At 39.6% G+C, this 18,991-nt stretch overlaps 1 protein-coding gene across 3 annotated transcripts in view; it reads left to right on the top strand.

Annotated features, from left to right (window-relative positions):
• htr2cl1 (5-hydroxytryptamine (serotonin) receptor 2C, G protein-coupled-like 1) overlaps positions 1–18,991 on the top strand; it is a 109,100-nt gene that overhangs the window by 33,457 nt on the left and 56,652 nt on the right. The window lies entirely within an intron of this gene.

Here is an 18,991-nt window from a genome sequence, read left to right as displayed (position 1 = left end):
GCCATAGGACATTATCCGATGTAGCATAGGCTCAAACTACATGGGCAATTTGGTGCCTGGTACGTCTGGTCTGTTATGCTTACAGACACAAAAATCAGTCAGATATGATGTAATCAGTGTTTGCTTGATATCACACTGCTACAGCTTCTCATTGTCAGTCTTTCTAATCTAACCTCTGCATCCATGTCTGTCGTCCATGTTCCACTTGCAGAGCCAACGCTGTCCATTAGGTGCATGGTTATTAGCTTAATATGGGCCAGTCAATCCCACGGGGAGTACCACTAGGTAAATAGCTTGTGGCTAATAGGCATTTGGGTGAAGGGAGAGACAAAACAGAAAAGAGGGGAACAGAAGATGAGGAATGAAGAGACTGAGTGTAAGAAAACCAGACAAAATATGTAACTTGATGTAAATGAGCTCAGCCAGACATTAGTAAGACTTGCTAATTAAGCAACCCCCTTGACTCTGCAGTGTGTTGAGTGGAAAACAGACAAATTGGGGAACGACATGTCTATTTGTCATTTTTCTGCAGTTTATTGCCTATCTGGGGACAGAATATACTGCATATACGAGTCCATTACTCTGACTTAGCACAACATAAACTGTGATTACCGCTTTGTAGTTGTACATCTCCACCAGCCAATCAAGAGGCAGTTTGTGTGCATGTCTGTTGAGACTCATATTCTAATCAGTGCATCCATTAGTCAAAGTAAGTGCCGGGGCCAGATGTAATGAAATACTTTCATGAGATATTGCGTTGATGAGAATGGGATATGTGAGGTCACCGTGACCTTGACCTTTGCACCCAAATGCGCAGTTCATCCTTGATATCCACTTATTAGACTTCATAGGAAGATTTAGGAGTCACTTAACCGGAAGCACTCACCTATTGTACTGAATGGCAAATAGAATCACACACTTTACATATACAGTGCTATAACTGTGTTCTCCTTAAAATACAATAACAATCTTAAAATATATGTTTTGCATTTCTGTCCACTTCGCTCTACACTCTGTAGAGGAGGCTCAGGGAGTTCTGAAGAAAATGGAAATCTTTAAAAACCTACACAACAAATAGTGTCATGGTTCAATGGGGTTGTCCAACAGAAACAATGGGGTGCACAGCAGGGGCGTCTCTAAAAGCATAACCGCTGGGAGCTGCTGTTCAAAAGGAGCTTGTTATGCTGGGTGCATGTTGAATGCCAGTTAAATTCTGGTTCACAGTGGTTTGTAGTAGGATGATCTCATTTTAGGTTGTGACAAACTGTCCGACTTTGAAAAACCTTCACATCCACGTCTTTAGGATCGTACGATAGTTAGCAGCTGTCTTTGCACCAGCACATCTAGAGAAGGAAAGGAGAAGCCAGGCTGATTTTATATCTATCAGAAGCGAACTGAAGAAATGCATTCTGCATGAGGACTGTAATATTGACAGGTCACACAATATGGTTTGGTTTTAAAGTGTTATTTGTGCAATGCAATATACTCACAGAATGTTCTTTGAAAAGATTAAAGTCTGATCTTTCTTTTTGTGCAATCTCAGGAGAATAATCCACCTGGCATTTTTAAAACCCAGAACCCAGAACCGGATCTGATATCGTCTTATGTTCATTTTTATGTTGATTGTCTAGGTTAAAAGAAATGAAGGGACTGTGAAAGAAGAGAGAGAGGGAGGAAAGAAAACAGGTTGGGGATTCACTAACTTAGTCATTTTACCCAGGGGCAATTTATTTAGTTAATAATTGATGAACATTGTATAGTTTACTAACAAAAACACCCACAGAGAAAGGAAATTTGTGCAGCAGAGACACACAATCATTCTTCACATGCACGGCCAAAGTGTTCATTTATTCCGAGAAGGCTAACTGAAGCTGTGAAGATGCTCCTGCACCGGTCCATTTACCACATCTGAATGAGTTACCGGGTGACAGTGCAGTCAAACCTGCTGTGGACAATGTTTCATGGAGGAGGATGAGTTACATCACACATCCAACGGACACCCATTAGACTTCATTAGAATCACATCACAAACAAGTCACACATCACGTCAGCTCTTGGCCTCCAACTACACCTTTCAAATTATGACGTTATTTAAGGATCTCAGTATTGTTCTATAGGAAAACTCGTCAGATGTCGTCCCCCCTTATCGAATCCCCAGCTACAAAAAAGGTAGTAGAGCAGTAAGTGCTACAGTTAGCTCATGCTGTCAGATGTTTTTGCTCAACCAGAACCAGACATTCCAGTTTTGTGACCATCTATGCAGCAGAAGTACCTCATCTGGGATCCATGGAAACATCATCAATAGTAAAATACGACAAGTTTACTTTGTGTATCACTGATGTCTCAAAATGGCTCTCCCACTTAGCAAATATTGATTAGGTGTGTAGAAGAGATGAAGGCATTCAGTTTTCTCCAGCTTCTGTAGATCTACTTCAGTCGTTATCATCATCTCTCCGTGATGACTCTACATGAGGCTCCAGATTTAATTCTTGCATTGAACTGTCAACCTTCTGATCACAAGCACTTGCTCTTTTAACTTTTATGCTCCCGCTGTTCAGGGTGTCATCTACTTAAGGCTGAGGAGAGTTTTTTCCAGTGTCCAGTGTGGTGGTCAAACTCTGATTGCCCTACAGTACATCCACATTTTTTTAACCTTCAATCTCAGCTCTCATTAGCTCAGAGATATTTGGCTAATGTACATTTTTTCTTAATAGCTTAGTTTTTAATTTCCTCTCCAGCTGTCAACTTAATTCTACAAAATACAAAATGACTGATGTTCTCAGGTGGGACAGTTAGTACTACTACCTTGCTGTCTGTTGGTGGCCAACCTTACAATAGAGTGTAGCGCCTTAGAGCTTCAGTTGTAGTTGGCCTTGTGGAAAATACATTTTTGACACTGGTTATGTTCATGTTTTGACCCAATTATCAGGCTGCAAAACAACACAAAGACAGAACTGATCAGTTTTGTCACACTTCCTGTTTTCTCACCGTTTGCTCCTTCTCTTCTCAGTCTGATACCTTGTTGGGCCCTACTGTATGAGGTGCGCAGGGTGTCCCATAGACATCAGTGTTAAACTACACGTGATTCTTTGGTGTCCAGCTGTGGTGTTATTGAACCCTTGACATTCCCATCCAACAGAGGGGGCCTGATGCTAATTTTCTGCACAAATAAAATATTCACTGGGAGGACCCATAATGCAGAGGAATATCATCTGTGTTCTCCATAGAAAAAAATGAATTCATAATTTATCTATGCAGGGAGATTATACAATGCTTATCAGTTTAATCATTTCAGTTTTGGGAGAAGATCACTGTAAAATATGTGACATTACCAGCATTACTATGGCAATGAACGGCAAGAATACATTTTCAGATTTACAGTGAAGTCAATACCGAGCCCCTCCCTTTATCTTTAATATGTAATGTAAGTGTATACCCTTGACTTTTGTATGTAGTATGACCCTAGAAAGGGAAAGCACTTTAGAAAATGTATGGACGGATGAAAACCACTGTCAAATATACATATGTGCACGACTCATTACAGGATCATGTTTCAAATGAAAGAAGAAGAACATATATCACAAATATTATTAACTCAAACAACCTTACATATGGGACAAAGTCAATCGCTGCATATAGGGCAAGTGATGCTATCATTACCATGTGAATATCATTAAGTGCAATAAATCTACAAATTAAAATATATTATTAATAAAGCATACTTGATCTGAAGAGGGGACTACATTTGTCCACTGTTGTGTATTTGCTGTGATTAATTAATCTTTGATTCTTCAGATTAATAATGAACTCATGTCAAATGTAATTTTATGTTAGTATATGTAGCATTATACACTGTAAATAAATTTAACTGGATTTTTATTTTGTTTATTTCTTCTTTAATAGTAGACTTCATGGACATGGAGAAAATGTGTTGTTCATTTGCAAAATTATTACTATTGAATAAAATATTCATCCTCATCTTAGTATTTTATAGATCTGATATAGGTACAACCATTTTGGGACTTTATGCCATGAATTATCCTATGATGTCTCATTAAATATCCTCAGCTATACATAAACCTTTCAAAACATTAAATGACCATGTTTCAATTTGTGCAATGAAGTTACCAGAAGCCTCTGGTCTAGTTGTGACCCGTGACTTTCCAGCAGACATGATGGTCGTCACATAAACCCACTGCACATATAACTTATTAAAATACTCTACCCACTAAAACCTTGGAAGTGGCGTTTACAGCAGGATAAAACCCCTATCTTCTCTTTAAAATGTCACTCGTAAGTGTTAAGACATCGAATGAGTTGAAAGAAAGACGTGTCCATTCGTTTCACCATAGCCACTAGACTACACTACAAGTAGAAAATGATGTATCTTGCTGCTGCGGTAATTTTAGGGTGACATAGATGATTATATTTTTTAGTATACACAAGAACCGCCTGCCCACTCACAGTCTACTTTTAATGTCTAGGTCCAATGCGTGCACGTACAACTACTCAGCAAGTGAGTGAGCGAGGCTGTATTTTTCCTGTCAACAAATCAAAACCAATAATAATTAGCACTGTACATCTGCCATTCATATTTCTTCTATGTAAATGCAGGTGGAAAGAAAGAGTAAAGGCAATGGTCGCACTCTGATCTGAGCATCGCCAACCAAATTGATATTTGTGACCAAATATAGTAGAAAAAAGGAGTGGCAGCAGCATTTTAATAACTGGTTGAACCTCCTCCATATGCTTAATATGTGACGCGAACAGCTCTGTGCAAGTCAATCCACAGCACGTCTGTTGGGCTGAGGTCTGGGCTGTGACTGGATCACTCAAAAAGGTGAATTCTGTAGTGGATTTACTTCAGTGTTGCATCACCCAGCTTCATCTGAGCTTCAGCTCACAGACTGCCATCCTGACATTATCCAGTAGGATACCTGGATGAACTAGTGAATTCATTTCTACCTATAGGTCCAGCTGGCAGCAACGCAGCTCCAAATCGTCTGTTCTGTCTGTTTCTCTAATCACACGCATACACGCTCCCTGTGTTGAGCGTTAGATTTGTATGCAGTGCCAGTAAGGCTGGGAGTCTCATTATTATTATGCCTCTATCCATTAATGCATGTTATCTTGTCTTGTTTCTTTTATTTCTATCTATTCATAATTTTCCTGTCTCCTCTATCTTATTTGGGGCGTCGTATGTGTCTCTTCACCTCTTGTGTGTCTGCATAGTTACCATAATCTCCAAGTGGGTTCTACCTTTTTGCTTCTGTCTCCCTCATGTCTCCCTCATGTCTCCCTCTTAGCCTCTCATTAGATTTGAATCCCCTAATGAAAAACAAACAGGATGGAAAACCTCCCCACTCCTCCTCCAGCCTCCATTTTCTCTTTCTTTCCCTCCCTCATCCTCTTATTCTCCATCCTTTCTCCGCCTCCTCTAAGCTCCCTGTCTCCCTCCTACGCCCCTCTCACCTCTCCAGCAGTTCTGTTTTCTTTCTTTCCTTTTTTTTCACAGTGGGAGCCACCATTTGGGGAAGAGGATAAAAAAAAAAAAGGATCCAAAACAAAATAGAAAATCTTCAGCACCTGGTCTTACAAAATGGCTGCAGATATGATGGGGAAATCTTTTTGGGAGAGTGCAGGTGACATCTACAGTACTGTAGCGTCGGGATGTAAAATAGCTGCATTTAAGGAGGCAGGTGTAAGGAGCATCTGTTTAGACAACTGAATCATGAATGAAAATGGAAACGACTTAGCATCAACACCATCAACACTCTTATCTTTTCGTTTTTACATAAATATGTTCACTCCTCTTCTTTCTTTCCGTCCTCTTGCTGGTCTTTTTGGCTTTTTCTACTTTTGCTTCACATAATCACTCTCTTCCTTCCTTCCTCCTCCTCCTCCTCCTCCTCATATTCACCTCTTCCTCTCACACCGTCTCTTTCCTTCTCTCCGTGGCAATGAATACTGAATCAGTCGGAGACAGACGGTGCGTGGGGCCTTCCCGGAGGAGGGATAAAAAACACACACGAAGCGAAACACATACAAGCGCGCACGTGCATGCGGACATATGCCCGGGCAAGAAAACCCTCTGTCTTTTCACTATATGAACACATGCACAGGAGGATGCACTGCACTGGGGTGATTTTTGCACTGATAAATTCTGACAGTGTAATTTTTCTCATCAGCAATCCGTATTTACTGATTCTCCAACAGCTTCTTCAAACTTGAGGGAAACCACGGTGAGGCTTGATACAAAATAAAAGGCGATTAATGGAAAACACACACTCACTCACAGCATTGCCACACACATGAAAGGACACACACTTAGCAGGGAGATTTGTGAAACGCCATGCATTTCAACAGTATGACTCCCTTTGATCACACATTCAATAATTTTTGCTTTTTTTTTTGTCCTGTATGATCTTCATATTATTCAGACAGCAATAAGCACGCTCTGTGTTCTCTATCTTTTGGTGTGTTTCTCCATCCTTGTCACTCTCCATGTGTCCTTTCATCTTTGACTCTCATTGTTTCATGCCAAGCATCTTTTCCTCTTCTGTTCTTTCACCATGGTTTTGATTAACATTAACTTAGCTCAGCGTGTCTCTGTGTGTAATCTCCTTTGTTGGGCACTGAGGCCCCTTGCCACCAGATTAGTAGCAAATACTGAAGTGTAGCAATTAAGATGGTGTGAACACACATGCACAGTTGTGATGTTTAAAAGCTCCCGAAGAGCTACTGAAAAGACTTGTTGTCGAGACTGGTGTGTGGACTGTTGTTCTCAAGGTCAAGAATGACCCCTTAATGCCAAGGTCTGTCCCATTCCAAAGGCAGCTTCACGTCAAATCAATAAATGCAGTCGTATTTTGCGAGGATGAACTTGACATTCTTCATGGCCTTCAGCATCCCATTATTCACTGTGCCAGTCAGTTGTTTTAAAGAGGGACCTGGAACCTCTGTCAACTTGTAATGCCACTATATATCGCATGACCACGTTGTAAATTGGATTTTGGATGCAACCTCAAGCCCATGTCTCACTTTAACTAGATCAATGAAATCCACACCACAATGATCTAGCTAGGTGTGGCACAAACAATATGTATGCTTTGTTGTATGTTTGGGGGCACTAATAAACCTGGAAATGTCACAGAGTACAACCTGGACTCTATGAGTTGAGTAAGAGTACCTGAAAGCGTTGTTAGTAGATCTCAGTGCAGCTGAGCTGTTGTATTTGTAGAGGTGGTCACATACAGTCTGACATTCAGATACTCACACTAACCCCGCTGCATGTAATACAGGCTTTGGCCAATCCAGCTTCTGGACTCACTTGTGCGTCATCTAATTTTAGCCCTCTTAATTCTTCTGACTTTAGTCCAGACTTATTGTCATGGTTCAGAAAGACCAGCAGGACAACTACAGGTACAAAATGCCCAGAGGGAAATGTCCAAAAGGCAAAAGCAGGTATCTGTAACAGAGCACTGTCTTAGCGGTGGTTCTCTGGTTTACTACAGCATTTAACACAGTATCCCATCCAATCCAGTTAGTTCAATGTAGACGACTGTGTTCTTGTTAGTGCCAGTTTAAAAAAAGCTTTTTTTCTACATGGGTATTCTGTCAAATGTCATCAAAAAATACCAAATTATTTGACATTATCCCAGAAGTAGAGAGTCAAATAGAGTCTTATAAGTAAGTCTGTTTTTAATTATCCCAAAATATCCTCATGAACAGGAACACTTTGCACCAGAGTGCAAAGTGTGAAACTTTCTCTGTCCATGCCAGCATCCATTTTAGTAATTGGCAGATGGCCACAGATTTACTCATACACAACTCGCAACACTGTTGACTCAGTCTTTGTGGACCTTCAGACCAAGAGGCAGCAATAGACAGACAAGTATGAAGAGAAAATAAATCTAAAGAACCTCAACATGCCAAACACAATTTGAGTTTAATTTGAGAATGTGAAAGACAGTGCACCACAAATCGGCCATTGCGTATTTATTTATGTTGTTTTGGGCAACGTGGGTTAATGTGTCCATCATTTTTAATAAAAACAATGTGTCTGAGAAGAAATATGGCTGCAGAAAACTCTGTAACAAAACTATGTGATATGAGGTTACTCCTGAGGCTGTGCATCGACGATAAGATGAGAAAGGGACGAGTCTCCAGTTGTAAAAAAATACATTTCATGCACTCCTTGAAGTAAGTACCGAAAGCCTTATGTGTATTATTTACTGTTATGATTACAGACTCCCGTCACACCTGTTCACAAAAGATGAGCCACAGCTTCAAGCACAACTGTTGGTTTGCTCTCTGGGGGAAGACGAGAAGGGAACATAGGCAAGATGCAGCGATAAACACAAAAGGACGGGCCATGTGGCGGAGAAATGACAGAGCAATTTTTAGGAAGAGGGAGATATAGGGACTTACAGGGAGATGGAGGGGAAATGAAGTGAATGGGCCAAACAGAGGAAGAGCGGGCTGGAAGAAGATTTAAGGATGGTGAAAGCTTAATGGTAGAAAAGTCAAGTGCCATAAATTAGACCTCGGAGAATAGGATGGTGGTGGCCGTGAGAAATATAAGAGAAAGTGACACGCAAATAATGAAGGCATCAATGAATGATGGAAGAGGAGTCAGTGAAAAGGTTGAAGAAAGTTGGAGGAGGAAGTGATTTAAAGATGTTTTCAGACTTCTTTCAAAACCAAACTCTAGCTATCTTATTGAAACAGGGGTAGAGGTGGTGAAAACATGGGAATGAAGGCAAAAAAAGTGATGGATAAATGGATGGATTGACTAGTTACACACACACACACACACACACACACACATACACACATATACAAAATTCATTTCTATAACAAGAAAGATAGATGCTGCAACTGATGGTTGGAGAAGCAAAGGCAAGGAGAGAGAGAATTAATGACCCTCTCAAAACCCAGAGGGAAAACAGTGAGGGTGAAGTCAAAAGGGGAGAAATTCAAGAGAAGGAAAAAATTAATAAATGAGGAACGTCTGGGGAAAACTGTGCTCAAGACAGAGTTCTGTTGCTACAGAGCATCGGTAGTAAGACAGACAATGTCTAGATAGATACAGTGGCAAGAAGAAGTATGTGAATGTCGTCGTTTTCTGTATTCATTTGTAATAAAACGTGATCTGATCTTCATCTAATTCAAGAGTATTAACAAGTATAATGTATATAATAATAAAAAATGTCTTTCTCTTTATTGAGAACAACCATAAGCTTGGTGCTTTCACACCTACTGGCTTTAGTCCCATTAAATCTAACTCAAGTATGTTTTTCCTCTTGGTGCGGTTCGTTTTGTCTGGTTAATTTAATGGCTTTGGACAGTTCACAAGATTTAATGTGACTCATATTAGTTCACTTGGATTTTTCTCAATGAGGAAAACGCTTCAAGTTTACAAACTCATCCACTAGTTCGGACCAAATCAAATGCGCTAAGATGTTAAAAAGCAACCTAAAACACACATCGTTGTAAATACATTTTAGGAGAACTGCTTTAGCTCTTTTGTGTGGCTCTCTTAAAGTCGTTCCATAGCATCTCAGTGGGGTTGAGGTCTGGCCTCTGACTTGGCCACTCCAAAAGGTCGATTTAGTTTTTCTGAAGCCATTCTGTTGTGTGTTTTGGGTCATGGTCCTGTTATCATCCAACTTCTACAGCGTTCAGCTGATGTACAGGCTTTTCTCACATTTTCCTGAAGAATTTAGTGATGCACGTGGGAATTCATTTTCCCCCTAATCACTGCAAGCTGGCCGGGCCCTGATGCAGCAAAACAGGTCCAAATAAGGTTTGGATTTTTCCTCCACCGTGGTTTTCAGTTGGGATGATCTTTTCATGATGATATGCAGTGACCTTTTAAAGCCAAATTGTCGTGCTGTGTATTTTTTCCAAAAAGTTTAATATAGTTTCATCAGTCCACAAAACTATTTAGCCAATACTGCTGTGCAGTGTCAGTGTGCTCTTATGCAAACTTCAGGTGTGCAGCAATGTTCTTTTTGAGAAGCAGCAGCTTCTTTCGTGGTGTCCTGACATAGACACCAGGATAGTTCAATGTTTTACCTACTGTAGACTCATGAGCACTGATGTTAGCCAGTTTCATTTATGCCGTTTAATCTTTGGTTGTCTCATGGAGTTTCTTTACTTCATTGATCAGTGTTTCTTTTGCACATTATATTTGTTAATACTCTTGACTCCCTTGAAGATCAGATCACGTTTTATGGCAAATTAATGAGGAAACCATGAAATTCACATACTTTTTCTTGCCACTGTAAATATCTATACAACCTGGGTTGCTGGATCGCATTCACAACAATGGGATGGACATGAGGTTGTAGTGAACTCAACCTTTGACCACCAAAATGTCAAATTATTTCAACTTTGAGTCCAAGCAGATGTTATTTGCAATTTTGTAGAAATTCCCTTTACTTTCCTAATGAAGGTAAAGTAAAGCTAATCTTAACCATAACGTCATCTTTTCTGTACAGTTCAGAAACTGCTAGTCCTGGCCCTGGTCCAATTGAACATAAACATTTACAACATGTATCTGGCCTGGGAGCTGACAGCGGCACCTGTCTGAGCATTAAGTTCTGCCTCCAGACATCACAGACAAACAAGCAGCTTCTGCCACTGCTGCAGGTTTGTCCCATTCTCCCAGAGTTTGTCACGACATTATGTCACTGTTTTGCTCGGTAACAGAAATTAAATGAACTCTTCAAAAATTAGTACACAAAATCTATTTTGTTACCATAAAGGCAGTAAATCTCCTTACCTTGTTTATTTCTTGTGTGACCTTTGTTTACTACCTCTTTCTGCTGCTTTAATTCTCTAACACTGCCTCTCTCTTTTATTTTCGCTTTTTTAGATATAGTAGACAGAGGAAAGGATGATAGAGAAGTAGGAAGGGTCCGTTTTTATATCACATTGCTGCAGTGGTGCGGTGTCCCACAACTATCATTAAAGTTTAACTGTGTTGCAGCTCTGTCCATTCCAATCCATCTATTTATTTATTTACAGGTAATATGCAGCATTTTGCCTGAAGGAAGATTTGCCCTCCTCCTCCTCCTTCTCACTTGGGAGAGTTCATTTCCAAACACTTGTCTCTTAAATCAATGAGCTGAATCACATGGGCACTTTCTGTCATATTCCCCTTTGGAAATTGTTAGCAACACTGGAAATAAAAACTGTCTTGAATTTGTTTGAAATTGTAATAATAATAATAGATCACATATGTTTCTAAAGAGTTACTGTTTTGCAAAAAGAGATATCTATGTTAAATGTGAAATCCCAATAAGAAACAAAATGTAGAAATATGGTTTTTAAGATGGGTTTCTTTGACTTTTCTGAACATTACCTGTTTTCCTTTTCTCAAAAAGGAACCATATCCATCGTGTGCTCTAACAGCCCACCATACCTTGGGATTACATCCATATTGGATGATTCCAGACTTTATTTTCGGCCAATCTCAGTGTTGAGTGCCAGTGCAGGAAATAGATTTGCCTGTAGCTAAGGGAAACGTAAGTGCAGTTGCAAGTTTGACTTCCATCCAGGACACCTGAGAGCTTTGACTTTTGATAGCGGTGCTTTCAGATCAGTCTTGTTTGCCCATTGTTCCCACATGAATCTGATTACAGCCTGGTGTCGGTCCCAGTGCATCAGACTATGATGCTTGTCTCACAGGAGACAGATGTTCAAGTGCAGTGTGAGACATTGTTTGTTGCAACAATGACTGTAGCAACTAATGCAGCCTTTTCTGTGTTTAGAAATTATACTGTAATGACTTGCATTGCATGTAATGACTCACTAACATTTGTGCATTTTATGTTGTACGTGTGCTGCCTAAACCTTTCTTCCTGCTTCTAGTCTAGACTTCTACACACAGGGGTACGTACACAAACTGTATATCACTATGATATATCATTTTTAGTTGTTGCTTGCCATCTGCAGCAGATCCTTACGTGCACGCAGCAGACACATTTCCTGTGTCTCTTGTGAAGCTCATTTGGTGAAAGGATGAAACACCCCGCTAATTTCTCTTTGCCGTCTGCCCAGACTGAGCAGGATGAACAGTGCTGAGCAGGTGCTGTTATCCTGTGATGCGTCTCCTCCTTCCCCTTCTATCTTTTTACACTACATTCAGCTCTGGCTTTCGAGAAATCAAACAAAAGCATTTTATTGTGTGTGTCTGTGTGTGTGTTTAAGCTAGAGAGAACAATACATGTATTTCAATGGATATATAGAAGCTGTCTGTTCAGCAGATGTTGCTCTTCTCCTAGCTGCTCTCTTCCTAATTCTCTCTTCTTTTATTATCTCCCTCTCTCTCTCTCTCACTCACACACACGTAGTATGGTTGTATGGCCTCTCTTCTGTCATCAACTGCCTCATACAAGCATTTCGGACTTTGATTTTATGCATGTCTATAAATGCAGTTTGAGGCACACACACACACACACACACACACACACACACACACACGCACACACACACACACACACACACACACATACACATACACATACACACACACAGATAGTCAGTTTAAAAGGGTCTGAGAGAATATTATCTGCATTGGTCAGGGCTCTAGCAGGTTGGCACATGCTCACACTAAAGTACACACACACAGACACACAGGTGCTATCTAAATGGCTGTAACAGGCAGGTTTGACAGAAAATATGATCTTCTTTGGTCAATGCCTGGCAGCTTGACATGCAAAAACACACACTGGCTCACACATGGCATCTTGCCACTAATGTTTTTTTTTTTTTTTTTTCATTAGAATCCAGTCACTGGAGGCAATTACGTGGGTCATCCTGGTTTTTAATGGAGAAATAATGGACTTGGAGGAAGGCCGAGAAAGATAGGAACAGTGTGGAGGGGGAGGACAGAAAAGGTAGAGATGGAGGGAGGAAAAAAGGGACAATGACAAAAAGAGGAATAATGAGCTGACATTAAAATTACTGTCTCACTCGTGCTGCATGGCAAATCAAACGTAAGAAAAAGACATGTGTGTGTGTGTGTGTGTGTGTGTGTGTGTGTGTGTGTATGAGGTCCTGAAGATTTGTGTGCATGTGCTTGAAGCATCTGTTTTTAAACCGAGTCCAGTTGCCACTGACAACTGAACTGACAGCACCTGTGGGTTAGCGCACTAGTTTTTCATACGTCCAGAAGAGACACCGAACAGACCTTAGTCATTAGATCACAATCCACACACACAAAAGTAAATTAACACACCTTCACAGATATTTCACAAAATGTTACATTATGAGCAGCTGCCACGCGACAAGTTGAGCTTCTTCATTCTCAGCGACGTGATGCTGTTTGTGTCTGCTAGTCATTAAATTGGTGAATGTTCCTCCGTGTTTTTTTTCAGAGCATTTCTTCTTTGACTATCTGTTTGATAAGTAAAGCCAAGTTTAACATATATTTGGTGTTGTGGCTACATGACTTTGTTGTTCACCTTGCTGGTGTTGTGTGTCCGGTGCCAGTAGAAGCAACAGAAACTACCTGGAAAAAAGACAATTTACAGAAAAACATCAGACGGGACTCTTTAAAATACAATAAATAAATAAAATAGCAATATAAATTCTAATAGAAATACACATTCCTAAAGGATATTACAGAGACAGTGGTGTAACAAACAAACAGTTACAGCCATATTGTAGAAATACTGTGTACAATGTACACATGAATTGTAGAGGATGATTTAATTTTTCTTTGTGGACATTTTGGTGGTTCGATTTAGGCATGCAAACTACATGGTTAGGGTTAGCAAAAAAATAAATAAATCATGGTTTGAGTCAAAATAAATTCTGCCTTGAAGCTACAGTATGCAAGTTTTGTGTAATGTTTTTCAGAATAAATATGTCCCAAAAGTGGAACTGTGGATAAATGTTGTTTATCCACGCCTCCCGTGAAGACAGGCTCAAAAACAGCACTGGCAGTGGAGTTGCAACATCAGTATGTTTTGCAGCACACTTATTTATTTTAATTTCATTATGATTATTACCTGAAGGGCTTCGCAGAGCTTGGGGGAGCGTAACAGATGGTAGAAGAACATATGGGTGAGGGAGAGGAAGGTCTGGCTAGGGTAGAGTGCGCTGATTTTGAGGGCCCATGCTAACGCTAGTTCAAGTTGCATATTATAGCTTAAAATGTCATTGTTAAAACTCAAAATCTTTCACATTGGACTCAAATGTTGGACCCCTGGGTTTTGTGACCCAACCAAATGGCTTATTGACTCATATTCTGCAGTAGCACAGTCTTGGATCCCCACTGGAGTCCTTTGAAACAGTTGTTGATCCAAGTTGATCACTTTGAAGGCAGAGGGTATTGGATACTCAAGACATGGATTTTTATGGTGAAGCATTCCTTTAATATCATTAAAGCTAGGCCAGGCTTATTATGTATAATCTGATATGATGAATAGGTTATGTGGTTATCGATCCCACACGCACAGTGAAATCATTGATATTTTCCTCCTTTGGGTCAATACACACTGCGCACTACTCTAATACTAAGCCCAGAGGGAACATTACCAGTAGTTTGTTATACTACAACAGTATATTACGGAAATGATAATCTCAACTCTTGCTGACCTCTTGTTTCGTGGAGCATTTTCATGCTCGGGACATTGTCAGATGGGCACCGTGTGTGACCAGCATACATACAACCTTTTTTCCTTCACTATACCAACGAGGACCTTGTATACTGTATATACACAGTGTCTTTATTGTCTTGTATTCCTCCCAAGAAACACTTATGGCTATTGAGTTTTATTTATTAACTGTTTTCCACGTACCTATACCTAGGATGTCAGCGAAATGGACATAATTTTACATTACACATACATATAGTTGCTAGTATATTGATTTGATGGCTATGACCAGTGATGGACTGTTTTCAAATCAGCTCAGGGTGATGAAGTCGCCAGGGTTGTTAAAACTGCACAAATGTAATTGTTCTTATTGGCACAGGAAATGGCAGGTCTTTACTGGAGGACCTGCTCGGTCACCAACTAAGCCCTTTCTATAGATTACCTTAAGTGCTTTATATTTATGTGGCTGTAAAACTTCAGTGCTTTTGCTTAGTTGCTGTTTCCGTAAAGCCGTTTAAATCATGACTTTCAGTGAATCCTAAAATGCTCTAAGGTGCTCAGAATTGATTTCTTCGGTGATTGAAGTTGAATTAGTTCACAGTGGCATCTGATCTGATTCAAATCATGCCTGTACACATAAACAATTAAAAGACATGGTGTCTTTTAATTGTACACCTTGTGTATAATAATTGGGCATTGTTGACCACACCTTTAAACAAGAGATCGCTGAAGAATGACCGTGCCATTAGGACCAAGCTACTTAACTGGAATCAAGTGTTTGCACGAATACTGTGTGTGACTGCTTGCTTATATTTGTTTTTGTTATTTTGCACAGTGTATCTTGAAAAAACATCTCTCTTAGTGCAGGAAAAAATGTATTGTTATACTGTATATGGGTAGTAAGGCATGGTTTGTTTGTGTGCGGGGGATACCATCTATTTTTCAGCCTCTCACTGTCTTCATCTCTTCTACGCTGTCTGCTCTTGACTGATGCTGCACCATATCACAACAAATTCTACCCTCCTTCAGTCTATTTTTTTCTTTGCATTTCAGTCTTTGTCTCCATATTCTACTTTAGTTTCTCCTCTTCCTCATCTGCTGTGTCCACTGCAGTACTGTACTCTCTCTTCTTCTTTCTTTCCCTATTCCTATTCTTAGCAACCCCATACAATAATTTATCTGGAATTGTTACAAATTTGTATATGTGTGTGTGTTTGTGAAGAAACGTGTGTGAACATTTCTTTTCTCTTATAGTATATGTATGTAACACCTACAAGGGAGCCTACAGTCCACAATATGAAAATATGTTGATTGCTGTTGGTCTCACATAGGTGCTACAGAAGGATGTAGTTACACACAAACGTTCCTTTGTGATGCCTGGATGGTTAAATATCTCTCACAATCTGTTCTCTAACTCTGCTGATGTTGTTCTTGTAGATAAGGGCTGATGAGAAGGTTTAGATAGAGTGTGTGTGTTTTTAGCCAGTGTCAATCCTTTGATTAGTGCTGAAGCTGTAGTGCTGCGGTTTGACCACAATCCCAACGCCCCCCTCCCCGACTTAAATAATGAATTTATTTGTTCAAGCTCTAAAGGTTATTCTTTGGGAAGGCATACAGTACTGTCTTTAATCCATTTATGTTTCAGAGAAGACGTGTCCCAGACAGATGCTCTACGTGACTGTTATTTAAAATGGAAACACAGATGGACAGTAAAGTACTCCTTAGCACAACCTCCCTTCAGGTCACTGAATAACACTAATGTTAGGAATCTACTAACAATAACAGCAGACTTTTCAATTCTACCAGTGCTTTCAGCTGCATTACCACACTGATACAGTAACCTTGAGGAAGAAGCAAATGCAATTTAAAAGCTCATTGTGATGGATTACCTTTCCATAAGCAAGTCTGTGCTAGTTGATTTTTGCAGTGTATTGGTAATGTACCCGGCTTTAAACACAGAATACAAATGTGTTCATGACTGTAATGCTTAAAAAACATGATATGCACCTTTAATTTCCTGGAAGTCAGGCTGTACGCAGCAAAGAGATATGCAGGTTATCTTTTATAGAATTAAATGTAACTTCAGATTTCTATAATCAAATTATGCAATGTATTAGAAATTAAATGTCCCCAAAAGTATTAGACACTGAGGCTGCAGTGTTTTATTTTGACTTCAGACTAATTACACCTCAATCATATTCAAAACCAAAATTAAACCAAGTTAGATAATTTACAGACTGAGTGCTTTCTTCCCTCGGCGCTGTTACATCAGAGCCCGAGTGCCGCTTTTTGAGGTCTTATTTAACAGCTCTGAAGGCGTTAAAGCTTTTTAAAGATTGAGGAAACACTTGTGTTGCCCAGTGGACGCAGTGTTTATTGTTTATTATTGTTTCAGCTGAGATTTGCTTGAAGCATACTCCATTCCTATAAAGCATAGTTTTGCCAGCACCAGTGGTGACAGGGGAGCTAATTAGCGAATTAGCAAACTTTATTTGTTTCTCTCTCTCTGTCTTTTTTTTTTTTTAATATGCATTTAGAGTAAACTTTTGAGCGTGTTACCCTGTGAATGTTAAGCAGGGTTTATATTTCCCTGGATGATTAAAGGTTAAAAAGTTGCACTTGGAAATCTATACTGAGAACTTCTTCATTTCGGATGAATGTGAGAATGACATCCACCGCTGTGGCGTTGACCCCTCTGCTCCTTATATTGGCTGCTTGTGATTGTGCCTTCCTGTAATAATAGCCCAGGTCTGAGGCGGCTGCCCTGGGGGGATTTCAGCTGGACTTTATTATGCGGCTTCACTGTTGACTTCAACAATTAACTGAAAAAAATAAACTGACCAGAGAAAGGGAGATCGACAAAGCTGGAGAGGGAATCAATATATGTTGGGATTTTTTTTTTTTTTTAGAAGTCAATACAAATACATTCAATACATGAATGCACACACCCCAAAACGAAGCCAAACTTATTTTGTTGTTGTTGTTGTTGTTGTTGTTTTGAATGAGAACGTGTTTGCTGTGCTTATTAGATTCTTACAGTACTTCAGACAAGCGTGCACACAGTGATGTGAGTCTGTCTGACATTTTGTTTGGGGGTTTTTCAAAATACCATTTAGGTAGTGGTGGAACATTTTAAGTTGGTGTATACAAGATGAATTGATTTGCAGGTGTTTTATTCAAAATCAACAACGCTTATAAGACATCTAATAAAATACTAAACTAAAATGTAATTTGAGTTTCCTGAATATGTACATGTTTTGCAGTAGTACACATACAGTACAGTGGAGCTAGAGTAGTGTAGCTACTGAACGGATTGAATTTCTTGGACCTGTTTAATGTTCCTCTGATATTTCTGCACCGCTGTGAGGTTCACGTTTATGGATTTACGGTAAAATGTCTCAAAAATGTGGGATGTATGAGCAAACCCTTTGGAGCAGACATTCACATTCCCCTCAGGTAGAGTTTATTTAGTGATCCACTGACGTTTTATCTAGTCCCATCACCAGAAGTAAATTTCAATTTGACTATAATAATAATAAATAAATAATAATGACACACTTTATTGATATTCCTGTTAGCACGTAGCTTCTGGTATTGCAGAAGCTACATGCTTGTACAAAAGGGCCTCTCAGCTCTTTACAGGAGTAGATTTATTATAATCTCACTAAAAACTCACGTGACAAAGTCACAAAATGTATATTTGTCGGCACAATGTCAGGTTTTTGTACCCATATTATTTCCACGAATTACTGTGTAAAATAAATCTGTTTAATGATGAATAACAATTACCACAAGTGGGTTTGCGTGCAGTTTCGATTTACATTTTGTAATTTCTTATTATTTCTCAGACATTAACTATGAAGGCAACATTTTGTGATGGATTATTTCCTCTCAGTCACTCACGTATTTTCCTTTGAGCGTCAGGTGATTGACAGTAAGCTGAGTGTGAAATAACAAGTACACTCATAAGAAAACATTCAACTCTGGGATAATGAAGTAACAATAAAACCAACACTATGGCGAATGCAAATGAAGGCTTCATGTTTACTGTGATGGATTACCTTGGTTTGTGGAGGCTGTTTATCGTACTCAGCAAGAATGGATTGCTGCAAATGGCTTTTTCTGAAAGAAGGGGAAATGAGTTGTAAATGTAAAAGGGAGTGGCATTTTCAGGCAAGCGTGCTCCATTTTACCCAGGCAGCCAACACAGTCAATAGTTTACCATCAAAACGTTCTCTCCTCTTTATGTGTAGATTAGGAAGGATGGCAGCTACCGAGAGCATGTTTACATTCTCACAATCATGATGCAAAAATGCTGATGTTAGGCGTAATGATTGTGTACGTCTGTGGTTTACTTCAACCTAGTTTAGCGTGACGTA

Source organism: Anabas testudineus, chromosome 18 (genome assembly GCF_900324465.2).
Source record: "Anabas testudineus chromosome 18, fAnaTes1.2, whole genome shotgun sequence".
Taxonomy (NCBI): Eukaryota; Metazoa; Chordata; class Actinopteri; order Anabantiformes; family Anabantidae; genus Anabas; species Anabas testudineus.
The sequence above is the reverse complement of the archived record's forward strand: the minus strand, read 5'-3'. Positions and strand labels throughout refer to the sequence as shown.